At 45.8% G+C, this 14,582-nt stretch overlaps 1 protein-coding gene across 1 annotated transcript in view; it reads left to right on the plus strand.

Moving 5' to 3' along the window:
- Positions 1–516: 516 nt before the first annotated feature.
- Positions 517–14,582, plus strand: part of KANSL1 (KAT8 regulatory NSL complex subunit 1) — a 143,812-nt gene continuing 129,746 nt past the window's right edge. The window contains exons 1-2 of the mRNA XM_075350308.1: positions 517–550; positions 5,794–5,868. The gene's annotated coding sequence lies outside the window, so the exon portion shown is untranslated. The remainder of the gene's footprint in view (positions 551–5,793; positions 5,869–14,582) is intronic.

The raw sequence follows: 14,582 nt of genomic DNA on the forward strand, positions 1-14,582 counted from the left end.
CTGATCTTTTTGGCACAGAATTTACAGTGATTCTCATCGCCTCCTCCACTAATGTAAACATAGGCCCAGAAGAGTGAATATGGCCTGGTCTGGTGGCTGTGGGCACATAACTCAGGGTGACTGGTAACATGCCCTCAGGGCTCAGCACCACTGGGCATAGGAGGCAAGATATATAATTCTGACACATAGAAACAGGGGGTGCAGATGTCTGCTGTGATATGTGGGGCCAGGGGTGCACTTCCCCACTACTACTCCCATCTTCCATCCCATGCACAGGGTATACATATATACACAGTGAGGGCCAGGGGCACAGTCAGGGGTCACTCTCACCCCCTGACATGACTGCCCCCCTTCCCCCCTAACAAGCCTAAAACCACAGGCAGGCACACAGTAACGGCACTTAGCTCCACCCACTCGCCTGCCCTCTGCTGCTTGACTGACAGCTCGCCATCCAATCCGATAACGAGCTCAGCACCATTCTCCAATCGGAATATCCAAGGGGAGGGTGATGGGAGAGGCCGTAGCCAGCAGCCCTGGTTGAGCTGTGCAGGTAGGTGCAGGCAGAGGGGTGCGTGGGGAGTGGGGTTCATGCACCAGGTGGCACTAGGTGGGTGCAGAGGGGCACCCCTGGGCATGTAAGGAAGCAGGGGCTGGCCAGGTATGGGGTATTGTAGTGGCTGGATGTGCAGAATGGCAGCAATATATGCCTCTGCCTTCATCAGCAATAAACAGGCCAGATACTGGAACTTTGTATGATCAGCTGGGCTGTGATACTCTGTGCCCAGTGCTCAGTGCAGGATGCAGCTGGTACCTGGCAGAAGGGCCGGCTATGAGGAGCATGCATCTGAAGGGTTAACATACACACACATTATATATCTATATACACACACACAATCATATGCAGAAATACATATACTCACAGGTACATGTATGAATTTATACACACGTGTGTGTGTGCGTGTGTGTGTGTGTGTGTGTGTATATATATATATATATATATATACACACACACACATACAAACAACCATACTCACAGCCCCAGATGTATCCCTCACACCTGTACGATTAGCCACATATGTCATATGCAATTCATACATGTAGTCATATGCACAAATATTAATTCTTCCATATATATAAACACACTCATCACCACACAGCCATATTTCCGTATAAATCAATACATACATGCAGGGATAACCACAAATATTACAATTTTACATGATTATATATATATATATATATATATATATATATATCTCCTGTATATATTCACACACAAGCATATATAAAACCATACTCCTCTCCAAACATATACATACAGTGAAAAGCACAAGTATTTATCTTGCACATAAACAATGTTAGTGTATAGTGCTTTTTCAGGCAAGGATCAGAGCAAACCCGCTCCAAACTTTCCTACAAATAAACAAAAACGTGTGAACATACCTAAGGCTATGTTTACACGTTGCGGTTTTGCTGTGATATTTTTTTATTGGTTTTATGCAAATAAATACACATTGAAAGCTTCTTTTTACAGTGCCAAGCTAGCTAGGAGATTTCAGAAATCTCATGCACACCTTTGCTTTTTTTTTCCTGACTGAAATAGAAAACGGCTGCGTTTTTTTTGAAGAAGCAGCGTGTCAATTCTTATATCACTTTTGCTGCTTTTTCACCATTGAAAGGAATGAGAGTGCATTTTTTGCTGCTTTTGTGGTGAATGAAACTAACTTTATTTAAACATGTACTGTAGACAAATGACACACCAAAAACTCAGCAAAAAAAACCAAAACAACAAAAAAGCAGAAAAGCCAGCAAAAAAACGCAGCTTTTTTACTGCCAAGTGTGGAGGTTTTGCTGCAGAAAAAAAACACAATAAAAACTCACTTGTGGACATAGCCTTAGGATACATTCATATGTTGGATTTTGCCTTTGAAAAAACCCAGTGTATTAATAGTGGAACCTAGGTTAAAAATCTGAACCACCACAGGACCGCAATACCTCCATTACATGGTGTCGTTCTACAAGTCGCTGATGGGACAAGAACGCCTCCTATAAGGGCAGTTTCACACATCCAGCATTTCGCCGGATTGGCGGTTCCGGCGCACTCCAGTACAGTGTATACAATACAATGGCAGCGCGACAAGCTCCGGTCACAGGCTGTCATGTGACCGGACCATGTGACCCGGAAGTTGCCGCGCTGCCATTGTACTGTATACACTGTACTGGAGTGCGCCGGATCCGTCAATCCGTCGAAAAGCCGGATGTTTGAAACGGCCTTAAGTCTTCACCTATTGAAATGGTTTTGAAATCTGCCGCCTAAGGCTCGCTTCACATCAGCGGTATTTTGCCGGAAAGCCGCGGCAAGATGCGATGCACGCGACCGCATGTGACCACATCTTGCTGCGATTCCATTGTAAACGAATGGAGCTGAAACGCATTTGTGCCGGATCCAGCTTTCCGGCAAAATACTGCTGATGTGAAGCGAGCCTTAGGGGTACTTTGCACGCTGCGACATCGCTAGCCGATTGTAGCGATGCCGAGCGCGATAGTCCCCGCCCCTGTCGCACATGCGATATCTTGTGATCTCTCGCTCTGGCCGGCGACCCGCCTCCTTCACACGGCAGGCGGCCAATAGAAGCGGAGGGGAGGAGATGAGCTGGATGTAAACATCCCGCCCACCTCTTTCCTCATTACAGGCGGGACGCAGGTAGGGGATGGTCCTCGCTCCTGTGGCTTCATACACAGCGATGTGTGCTGCCGCAGGAACGAGGTACAACATCGTACCTGTCGCTGCAGCGAAATTATGGAAATGACCAACACTACACAGATCACCGATTTTCGACGCTTTCGCGATCGTTTATCGGTGCTTCTAGGCTTTACACGTTGCGACGCCGTTACCGGCGCCGTATGTGCGTCACTTTCAATTTGACCCCGACGAGATCGCAGTAGCGATGTCGCAACGTGAAAGTACCCCTAAGAGATGATGGCTGTGCACACATAATGTATTTTATAGTTTCATAGTTTTTAAGGTTGAAGGGAGACTCTAAGGGCGGCTTTGCACGTTGCGACATCGCACGTGCGATGTCGGTGGGGTCAACTCGAAAGTGACGCACATCCGGCGTCACTTTCGACATCGTACTGTGTAAATGCTAGATGATACGATGAACGAGCGCAAAAACGTCGTTATCGTATCATCGTTGCATTCACCGACATTTCCATAATGCCGGTGCCGCGACAGGTACAATGTTGTTCCTCGTTCCTGTGGCAGCACACATCGCTGTGTGTGAAGCCGCAGGAGCGAGGAACATCTCCTTACCTGCCGCCGGCGGCTATGTGGAAGGACGAAGGTGGGCGGGATGTTTACATCCTGCTCATCTCTGCCCCTTCGCCGCTATTGGCCGCCTGCCGTGTGACGTCGCTATGACGCCGCACGACCCGCCCCCTTAGGAAGGAGGCGGGTCGCCGGCCAGAGCAACGGTCGCAGGGCAGGTGAGTGCATGTGAAGCTGGCGTAGCGGTAATTTTCGCTACGCCAGCTATCACACGATATCGTACCTGCGACGGGGGCAGGGACTATCGCGTGCGACATCGCAGCATCGGCTTGCGATGTCGCAACGTGCAAAGCCCGCCTTAGTCCATCTAGTTCAACCCGTAGCCTAACATGTTGATCCAGAGGAAGGCAAAAAAAACCCAATGTGTCAAATAAGCTCCAATAGGGAAAAAAATTCCTTCCTGACTCCACATACGGCAATCAGACTATGCAGTATATGTGCCATGATTTCCTGAAAATGTTGTAAACACGCAACGGCATTCATTCAAAAAGTTGTACTTGGCTATAGTTATTGCTTGGTACACAGTGAGAGGCGACTATAAGCACTCCCTGACACTGTAACAGCTTGCTTTACATTTCATCTATGCAAAGCAAAATGTAAATCAAAGTGCCGGCCACTCACGGTGACTCTAGATTTCCCGGCCACGCCTCTATGACTGAAAGCCGGCAGCTCCCAGGAGAAATAAAGTTCATTGTCACCTGGAAGCCATACATTCAGTAAGGCTGCTAGACAGCTATTTTTTTCATATAACAATATTTATTAACAACTTTTACATTTTCACACTGGTCACTATTTTGGAATCATACTTACTTTACTTCAGGAAGAATTTTCAGCAGGCTCCTTATCATCAGAGGCAGGGTTGCAATCACAGGTAATGCCTCTATACACAGCTAATAACAGGATCCACCAATCATGATAGGTGATGTTATAGCTGACCCTTCTCGCCCTTCCTGAAAAATTACCTTTGCACATGCTTCCAGAGGAAGGTCAAATGCGAAACGCGTCAGGGGAGCCCAAGTGTTGCTGAGGGGGAAAGATGAACTGTTCCTTTATTTATGCACTTGTATGTTTATTGTCACACTTGTCCTTTCATCGGTGCATTATCTCATTAGGTATGGACATGCTGAATCTGGAGTGTGGATATTGGCATTGCACCTTTCATCCTTTCTCCATTCCATTATTAAGTATACTTGAACGCCATTCACAGTAGGGCATTGGGCTTCATTCACACATGTATTGAGAATCCTGGCATTCTGACTGCATCTACATCTTTGATCTAATTTCATATTTATATATCATGTCATATGTTAGCTCTCTTGATTATATCTGTCAACGTACCCCCATTATCCCATTATAGTCTTTTTATATTTACAGGTGGATTAGCCATGCAGCAGAGTCTAGGGTAGATTGGAGGGGTGCAAGAGTGTTAAAAGGGAGGCCACATTGGCAGGGCGGGGGCCTCGATTCCCACAGATTTTGAGAAAATTTGCAGAAGGGGCACTGACACTAAGGGACTGATTTCGGAAATTTACATATTGCTTTCGGAGTCACGGGAGGGGCCTGAGGGGTCTTTTCTATCCATGCGGAAATGGGAGTCTCTAAAAAGCGGATACTTCCTCAGGAATGGGCAGCAATCTGGGGCAACGCCGCCAAGACGTGAATATGCACACTATATAAGGAAAATATCTATAAAATTTTGCTATTTTGGTACCACACTCTAGATTTCTTTCATGGCATAGGCCCCTCCATACCGGGTTGTTGCTGGAGATGCGGGGGGGGGGGCAGGCGCACCATTCTGTAGAGGACGAGGTTGATCTTGATCCCCTGATCTATGTTCTGGGTCTTAGGTATGGGGGACTGGGAAAAACGGCCTCTAGGCTTTTGCCCCACATCCTTACAGTGGCCAGATGCTTAATTGCAAAGAATTGGAGGCAGCCAGGGACACCCTCACCCCAGAGCCTCAAGTATAGATTACTGGACGTTAGACGCATGGAACATCTCACGGCACTATTGAATGACACAGTTGACCGTTTCCAGGCCGTATGGGCACCATGGGACTACTTTGCGGGACAGGAGGATCTGTGAGACTGGAGCCTATGGGCCCTATGGAAGGAGCGTGGACTCTTGAAACCCTTCCCTCTTCCCCTCTACTTCTCCTCTCCCCTCCTAACCCTCCTCACCTGTCCTGTCATTGTTTGTCTAGGTTCGATAAGAATTGTGAATTTTATGTTCTATTTTATGTATGAAAATTGAAAATCTTAAAAAAAATTCAAAGTTTAAAAAAAAATAGGGAGGCCACAGAGCATGAGGTTGCAGTAGTCAAGGCGGGAGATGATGAGGGCATACACTAGTGTTTTTTCAGAATCTTTGTTAAGTACCCATTTGGTTAATGTGCATAGGCTATGTTAGAGCCAAGCAGAATATAAGTTTTAATTTTAATAAATATGTTTTTGAGTTTCTTTCAGGGCAAAATCATACAAACTGAGAAAATATTATAGTGGGATTTGTGAGAAATATAGAATGTCGCAGCAGTCACTGATGTAAGTATACCAGACACATAAACATTCATGTATATAGATATTACAATATGTAAAACAAGTCATCAAACAAGTCCCTTAACCACTTCACGACCGGCCGATTTTGCACTTTCCTTTCTTCTTCTGAGAGCCGTACCTTTTTTTATTGTTCTGTCAATATAGCCAGGTGAGGGCTTGTTTATTGCGGAACAAGTAGTACTTTTAAATGAAATTATTACTTTTACCATATAGTGTACTGGAAAGCGGCAAAAAAATCCAAATGCGGAAAAACTGCAAAAAAAAGTGCGATTACACAATTGTTTTTGAGATATTTTATTCACTGTGTTCACTATATGGTAAAGACACCAAACAAATATAGGTTTACTTTTATCTAAGGGGTTAAAAAAAATCAGAAGTTTGTCCAAAAAAGTGGCTCACATTTTGCACCATTTTCCGCGACCCGTAACGTTCTCATTTTTTGGGATCTGGGGTTCAGTGACTGCTTATTTTTTGCGTCTCGAGCTGATGTTTTTAATGGTACCATTTTTGCGCAGATGATACGGTTTGATCGCCAGTTATTGAATTTTGCACAAAATTTGTGGCAACCAAAAAACATAATTTGGCAGTACCAAATGTGTATATATTTTTTATTTTTTTAACTCTTTAATTTTCAAAGGGGCGAGTGGGGGGTGATTTTAACTTTTAGCTTTTTTCATTTTTTTTTAATTTTTCAAAAAATGTTTAAACTTTTTTCTTTTTCTTTTACTAGTCCCCAAAGGGGGCTATAACGATCAGCTGTCTGATCGCTCATTCATCTCTCCCGATCAGAGCAGCATCGCTCAAACTAGGAGAAATGATCATCTCTTGTAACAGCCAATACTTGGCGATTTGTTTACAGGACCTTAGTCAGTGAGCACAGGAGTGATCACGTGACCCTGCGCTACCATGACAACCACCGGATCCACGTGATCACGTCATGTGACTTCCGGAGGTGGTTTTGTGAGTAAAGTTATAGCGCGATCACTATTATAATGGCGCTGTCACATATTGACAGCACCATTTAAGGGGTTAAAAGGCACTGGCGGAATGCGATTCCGCTCGTGCCTAGCAGGCACACGTCAGCTGTACAAATCAGCTGAGATGTGCGCCGATCTCCCCCGGCTGCTGGCAGCAGCCGGGGGAGATTAACACTATGACTGCTAGGACGTAAGATTACTGCTCGCAGTCGTTAAGGGGTTAAACAATGCTGCTTTGTTTTTGATACTTCCTGGTATTTGGCTTTGACCTTATTGTTATAGTTATATGCAGATTACATGCTGTTTTTATACATTTTTGCGCCTCGGAAGCTGACTAAAAACACTTGTGTTTTTAACCTCTGGATCTTCTGCATCTAATGCAAGTCTATGGGGAAAATCTGTACAATAGGATAAAGAGTTGCACACAAGCCACAATGTATATTGGAATGATGAAAAGCAAAACTGCTATGGGAATACTAGACTGAAAAATACAATAAACTATCTGAAAAATTGAAAAAAACATGAAAAATGGAATATGCATAACTGCTATGAATAATAGGAATATAAGACATGTTTAGCCATTGTATTGATCAATGCAAAAGAGCCTCAAAACCAACGCCAAGGTAATCTCTATTTTCGGGGTCCCTAGCCTATATGTAACCTCACCTGCAGTTAAAAAACTAGAATAGAAAATAGAGATTACCTTGGCGTTTGTTTTGGGGCTCTTTTGCATTAATCAATACAATGGCTAAACATGTCTTATATTCCTATTATTCATAGCAGTTATGCATATTCCATTTTGTCATGTTTTTTTCACTTTTTTAGATAGTTCATTGTATTTTTCAGTCTAGTATTCCCATAGCAGTTCTGCTTTTCATCATTCCCATATACATTGTTACTTGTGTGTAACTCTTTATCCTATTCTATAGTACATGTTCACACCATTGGTGTTCCAGACATACATTCTTTAGTTAGTATGGGGAAAATCTGCACATGTAACTCACTGTACTTGAGATTGTGGATTTGAAACATGCACTGCAGGTCAGTTAAGGCTGAGTAAAAAAGCGCAGCGGGCGTGAGGTTTCTATAAGTCCCATCTACTGGGCTGGAACTATAAGACCCTGTGTTTCTCATGCAGCGAAAATACCCAGCATCAAAAACCCATCTTGGGCACACATCCTTAACCCCTTAACGACCTTTGACGTACTGAGTACGTCATGGTGACATGGTGCTAAACGACCCATGACGTACTCAGTATGTCATGGCGAAATCGCGGTCCCGGAGCCCCGGGGAGTGAAATTTGTTTAATTAAACGGTAGATTCGGGAAGGAGGGGACCTCTGCCTGACCTCAGGAGGGGTGGTGCCTCCTCCCCGAACCTACAGAGGCTGTGATTGGCTGACGAACGCCGCTCAGCCAATTACAGCCACTGTAATGTTCCAGCCATTGAAAATGGCTGGAACATTGAAATCAAGCCCTGATCAGTGCTGCTGTAGCACTGGCCATTGGCTGGAGCTGGGTGATCGATGCTTCACCCGCCCCCAGCTCTGATTAGAGAGACCGGTCTTGTGACCGCTCTCTCCAATCAATGTGGATCTGCGGCCTGTGACCGTCCCTGGAAGCCGAGGAGAGCGGTAAGTTGCTGTCCCCGCCGCCCGCCCCTGTCCCCGCCGCCCGCCCCTGTCCCCGATCGCCCCGCCGCTGCTCCCGATCCACCGCTGTCCCCGCCGCTGTCTCCGATCGCCCCGCCGCTGCTCCCGATCCACCGCTGTCCCCGGCGCCATGCTCCCGATCCACCGCTGTCCCCGGCGCCATGCTCCCGATCCACCGCTGTCCCCGGCGCCATGCTCCCGATCCACCGCTGTCCCCGGCGCCATGCTCCCGATCCACCGCTGTCCCCGCCGCCGCTCCCGATCCACCGCTGTCCCCCGGCGCCATGCTCCCGCTCCACCGCTGTCCCCGCCGCCGCCGCTCCCGATCCACCGCTGTCCCCGGCGCCATGTTCCCGCTCCACCGCTGTCCCCGCCGCTCCCGATCCACCGCTGTTCCCGGCGCCATGCTCCCGCTCCACCGCTGTCCCCGCCGCCGCTCCCGATCCACCGCTGTCCCCGCCGCCATGCTCGCCACTGTCCCCGCCGCCGTCGCACCCACCTTTTTCAGCCGCTGCTGCCCCCGAATCGGCCCCCACTGTTCCCGATCGGCGGCCGCCGCCGCCGCCTCCTTCATCGGCTGCCCCTTCTCAATCGCCACACCTCCTATCCCTCCATGTGCTGCAAGCCACCCTCCCCCCACGTGGGGGGAGGGTGGCTTGCAGCACATGTGGGGGGAGGGTGGCTGGCTTGCAGCACATGTGGGGGGAGGGTGGCTGGCTTGCAGCACATGTGGGGGGAGGGTGGCTGGCTTGCAGCACATGTGGGGGGAGGGTGGCTGGCTTGCAGCACATGTGCTGCAAGCCACCCTCCCCCCACATGTGCTGCAAGCCACCCTCCCCCTACATGTGCTGCAAGCCACCCTCCCCCTACATGTGCTGCAAGCCACCCTCCCCCCGGGGCCCCCCCTCCTCAATGTGCCATCTCTCTCTCCCATCAGACTCTGCCCCCCTCCCCGATCTGCTGCCTGCTCTCTCCCATTTTCCATCTACTGCCCCCTCTCACCCGCCTCGATCTGTTGCCTCCTTCATCTGCTGCCTCTTCTGTCTGCTGTGATCCTGCTGCCTAGATCCATCCTGTAAGGTAGGTATCCCCATCTCACCTCCCCCCCCCCATCCTCTGCCGCTCCTCCATCCGCTGCGCCATTTCCCATCCATCCGCTGCGCCATTTCCCATCATCCATCCGCTGCGCCCTTTCCCATCCTCTGCCGCTCCTCCACCCGCTGCGCCCTTTCCCATCTTCCATCCGCTGCGCCCTTTCTCATCTGCCACCCTGCCCTCTCGCATCGCATTATCCAGCGCAGTTGCTCGCTTCCAGACTGCAGTGGATGATGCGATGCGAGACTCGTGCATTGCTCTCACGTTTGGCACTGGTCTTAGTGGCAGGCGCTCAATTTTTTTTTTTTTTTTACTGATGTCTGTATTTTTTATTTCGCCAAACTAATTTTTTTTGTATGGGGGGGTCTAGTTTCCAAAATGGGATCACATGTGGGGGAGCTCCATTGTTTAGGCACCTCAGGGGGTCTCCAAATGAAACATGGCGTCTGCTAATAATTCCAATCAATTTTACTGTGAAATGGCGCTCCTTCTCTTCTGAGCCCCGCCGTACGCCCAAACAATTGATTTCCACCACATGTGAGGTATCTGCGTACTCAGGAGAAATTGCACAATACATTTTATGGTGCATTTTTTCCTGATACCCTTGTGGAAATAAAAGCTACCTGTTTGAAAAAACAATTTTGTGGTAAAAAAAGAATAAAATATTTTCACGGCTGAACATTACAAACGTTTGTGAAGCCTCCAGGGGTTCAAAGTGCTCACTAAACAGCTAGATAAATTCCATGAGGGGTCTAGTTTCCAAAATGGGGTCAATTGTGGGGGAGCTCCATTGTTTAGGCACTTCAGGGGGGTCTCCAAACGCAACATGGCGTCCGCTAATAATTCCAACCAATTTTGCTGTGAAATGGCGCTCCTTGCCTTCCGAGTCCTGCCGTGCGCCCAAACATTTGATTTCCACCACATATGGGGTATCTGCGTACTCAGGAGAAAATGCACAATACATTTTATGGTGCATTTTTTCCTGATACCCTTGTGATAAAAAAGCTACCTGGTTGAAGCAACAGTTTTGTGGTAAAAAATTTTTTTTTTCTTTTCACGGCTCAACGTTATAAACTTCTGTGAAGCCCCCAGGGGTTCAAAGTGCACATCAAACATCTAGAAAAAATATTTGAGGGCTCTAGTTTCCAAAATGGGGTCACTTATGGGGGAGCTCCATTGTTTAGGCACCTCGGGGAGTCTTCAAACCCGACATGGCGTCCGCTAATGAGTGCAGCTAATTTTGCACTCAAAAATTCAAATGGCGCTCCTTGCCTTCCGAGTCCTGCTGTGTGCCCAAACATTTGATTACCACCACATATGGGGTATCTGCGTACTCAGGAGAAAATGCACGATACATTTTATGATGCAATTTTCCTGATACCCTTGTGAAAATACTAATTTTTATGGCTAAAGTAACATTTTTGTGTTAAAAAAGTAAAATTTTCATTTTTTCGTCTACATTGCTTTGGTTGCTGTGAAGCTCCTAAAGGGTTAATAAACTTCTTGGATGTGGTTTTGAGCAGAGTGAGGGGTGCAGATTTTAGAATTGGGTCACTTTTGGGTATTTTCTGTCGCCTAGGTTTCTCAAGTCACTCCAAATGTGATGTGGTACCTAAAAAATTTTTTTTTGTAAATTTTGTTGGAAAAATGAGAAATTGGTGATGAACTTTGAACCCTTCTAACTTCCTAACGGAAATTTTTTTTTTTCAAAAATTGCGCTGGTGTAAAGTAGACATGTGGGAAATGTTATTTAGTAACTTTTTTGTGTGACATATCTCTCAGATTTATGGGCATAAAATTTCAAATTTTGAAAATTGCAAAATTTTCAAAATTTTCGCCAAATTTCCGAAATTTTCACAAATAAACGCAAAACATATCGGCCTAAATTTACCACTGACATGAAGTACAGTATGTCACGAAAAAACAATCTCAGAATCGCCAGGATCCGTTGAAGTGTTCCAGAGTTATAACCTGTCAAAGTGACACTGGTCAAAATTGCAAAAAATGGCCGGGTCTTTAAGGTGAAAACAGGCTGGGGGCTGAAGGGGTTAAAAAGAACCTGTCAGGTCACCTATGTCCTCTAAAGCCCGCTTTACACACTACAATATATCTTACAATGTGTCGGCGGGGTCACGTCGTAAGTGACGCACATCCGGCATCATAAGTTACATTGTAGTGTGTAACAGCTACGTGTGATTGCGATTGAATGGTAAAACGTTCATCGCATGCACATCGTTCATTCCTCATGAATTGAACGTCAGGTTGTTCATCGTACCCGGGGTAGCACACATCGCAGTGTGTGACACCCCGGGAACGATGAACAGATCTTACAAGCGTCCTGTGGCTCCCGGCCAGCAATGCGGAAGGAAGGAGGTGGGCGGGATGTTTACGTCCCGCTCAGCTCTGCCCCTCCGCTTCTATTGGCCGGCTGCCGCGTGACGTCGATGTGACGCCGAACGTCCCTCCCACTCCAGGAAGTGGACGTTCGCCGCCCACATCAAGGTCGTATGGACGGGTAAGTACATGTGAAGGGGGTGAATCGTCTGTGCGGTACATTCAACAAATTGAACGTGCCGCACATACGATGGGGGCGGTTACGATCGCATACGATCATCATCATAGTATCATCATAGTTTTTAAGGTTGAAGGGAGACTCCATCTAGTTCAACCCGTAGCCTAACATGTTGATCCAGTGGTAGGCAAAACAAAAACAACAATGTGGCAAACAAGCTCCGATAGGGAAAAAAATTCCTTCCGATATCGTATGCAGAATCGTAACGTGTAAATCAGGCTTTAGACAGCATAATTCTTATCTGTATGCTAAAATTCCCTGCCTAACCAGCCCTATATAAGGATATTCACTAAAATCAATGTTTAATAAAAGGATTTATAACCTCCGCTGTTCCTATACTAATTAGGCCTGTGACTAGTAGATGGGGTGGGTTTTTTTGTGAGACAAATTGTAGTTTTGATTAACACCATTCACTTTACCATGCAATTAAATGGAAAATGTGAAAAAAATTCTAAGTGTTGCGAAATCACAAAAAATAAGTGAATTCCAGCCTTCAGGAGGGTTTGCAGGTGTAAAATATTAAAAACAATATACAGGTGCATCTCAATAAATTAGAATATCATCAAAAATTGATTTATTTCAGTAATTCAATACAAAAAGGGAAACACATATTATATAGAGTCATTACACACAGAGGGATCTATTTCAAGTGTTTATTTCTGTTAATGTTGATGATTATGGCTTACAGCCAATGAAAACCCAAAAGTCATTATCTCAGAAAATTAGAATAATTACCACAAAACACCTGCAAAGCCTTCCTAAGGCTATGTGCGCACTAGAGATGTGAAGTTTCTCGAGAAAATCTTCTCGAGAAACTTCTGGGAGTGAAGAATTGCTGACCTCCGGAAAAAATCCGCGGCAAAACCGCATGCGGATTTGCCGCGGATTAGCCGCGGATTTACCGCGTATTTGCCGCGATTTGCCCGCGGGTGGTTCCCTGCGGATTTTTGCAGTCTGTACTGCAGAAATCCGCGGGATACCTGCGGATTTAATGGACATGTTCATTTTCTCAATAAGCATTTAAAATGGTCCCTCGGTCTGGTTCAGTAGGTTACACAATCATGGGGAAGACTGCTGACTTGACATGTCCAGAAGGCAGTCATTGACACACTTCACAAATATATGTTTCTCTTTTTGTATTGAATTACTGAAATAAATCAATTTTTTGCTGATATTTAGAGTTGAGCCAGCACCTATTTGTACTCACTATATTCATAACGAGTACTGTCTAATACTCGCGTATTCATTCCGAATAGCATGTACAATGCAAGTCAATGGGGAAAACTCGCAATGTAACGAGTAACCCGAATTCCGCACTATTCGCTACTCGCACGAATAGTACGGCATTCGGGTTACTCGTTACATTGCGAGTTTTTCCTCACTGACTTGCATTGTGCATGCTATTCGGAATGAATATGCGAGTATTAGACAGTACTCGTTATGAGTAAAGCGAGTACGAATACTAAGGTATCTGTTCAACTCTAATGATATTCTAATTTATGGAGATGCACCTGTAAATTTGGTGTTGCTAATGCTACACTGTAATAATATTTATTCATTTATATAGTGCTATTAATTCTACAGCGCTTTACATACATTATCAACACTGTCCCCATTGGGGCTCACTAGCTAAATTCCCTATCTGTATGTCTTTGGCGTATGAGAGGAAACCGGAGTACCCGGAGGAAACCCACGCAAACACGGGGAGAACATACAAACTCCTTGCAGGTGTTGTCCTTGGTGGGATTTGAACCCAGGACCCCAGTGCTGCAAGGCTGCAGTGGTAACCACTGAGCCACCATACAGTGCTAACCACTGAGTCACCGTGCCGCTGTATAATAAAAACCCAAACAAAAATAACAAAATTGTGGATTTTTTAACTATAGCATCCCAAAAAAAATCCTCATTTTTCTGTACAATAAATGCTAGCAAAACTTCTACTCTGTTTGTTAAAAACAAGCTCTCATATCACTATATTGACAGAAAACTAAAAAGTGAGGCCCACTGAAGCGATCTGTTAAAAGTAATGGCTTTTGGAAGATGGGGACAAAAATAAAATTGTGAAAAAAAACAAATAACTATGGAGGAAATGGGGTTAAAGGAAATAACAGAAAGCTGTGTTTTGTAGACCCCTGACAAATGTGACTCTCACAGTCTACCTCTTCCCATCATCCCCCCCCCCCAAAAAAATGCATAAAAAATAAACATCCACACAATACACAGCAAAAAATGCCACCATACTCTAAAGAGGCTTATTCATCATATGTCTAAAAGGAAAACTGTCTTTGTTACCCATAGCTGCCCTGTGATTGGTTGCTATGGGCAAGAAAGACACTTTTGATAAATGAGGCCTACTATGTGTGATATCAGCCTCATTGCTCTCCGCAGCCTATGCCACAGATTC

Source organism: Anomaloglossus baeobatrachus, chromosome 5 (assembly GCF_048569485.1).
Source record: "Anomaloglossus baeobatrachus isolate aAnoBae1 chromosome 5, aAnoBae1.hap1, whole genome shotgun sequence".
NCBI classification, from domain to species: domain Eukaryota; kingdom Metazoa; phylum Chordata; class Amphibia; order Anura; family Aromobatidae; genus Anomaloglossus; species Anomaloglossus baeobatrachus.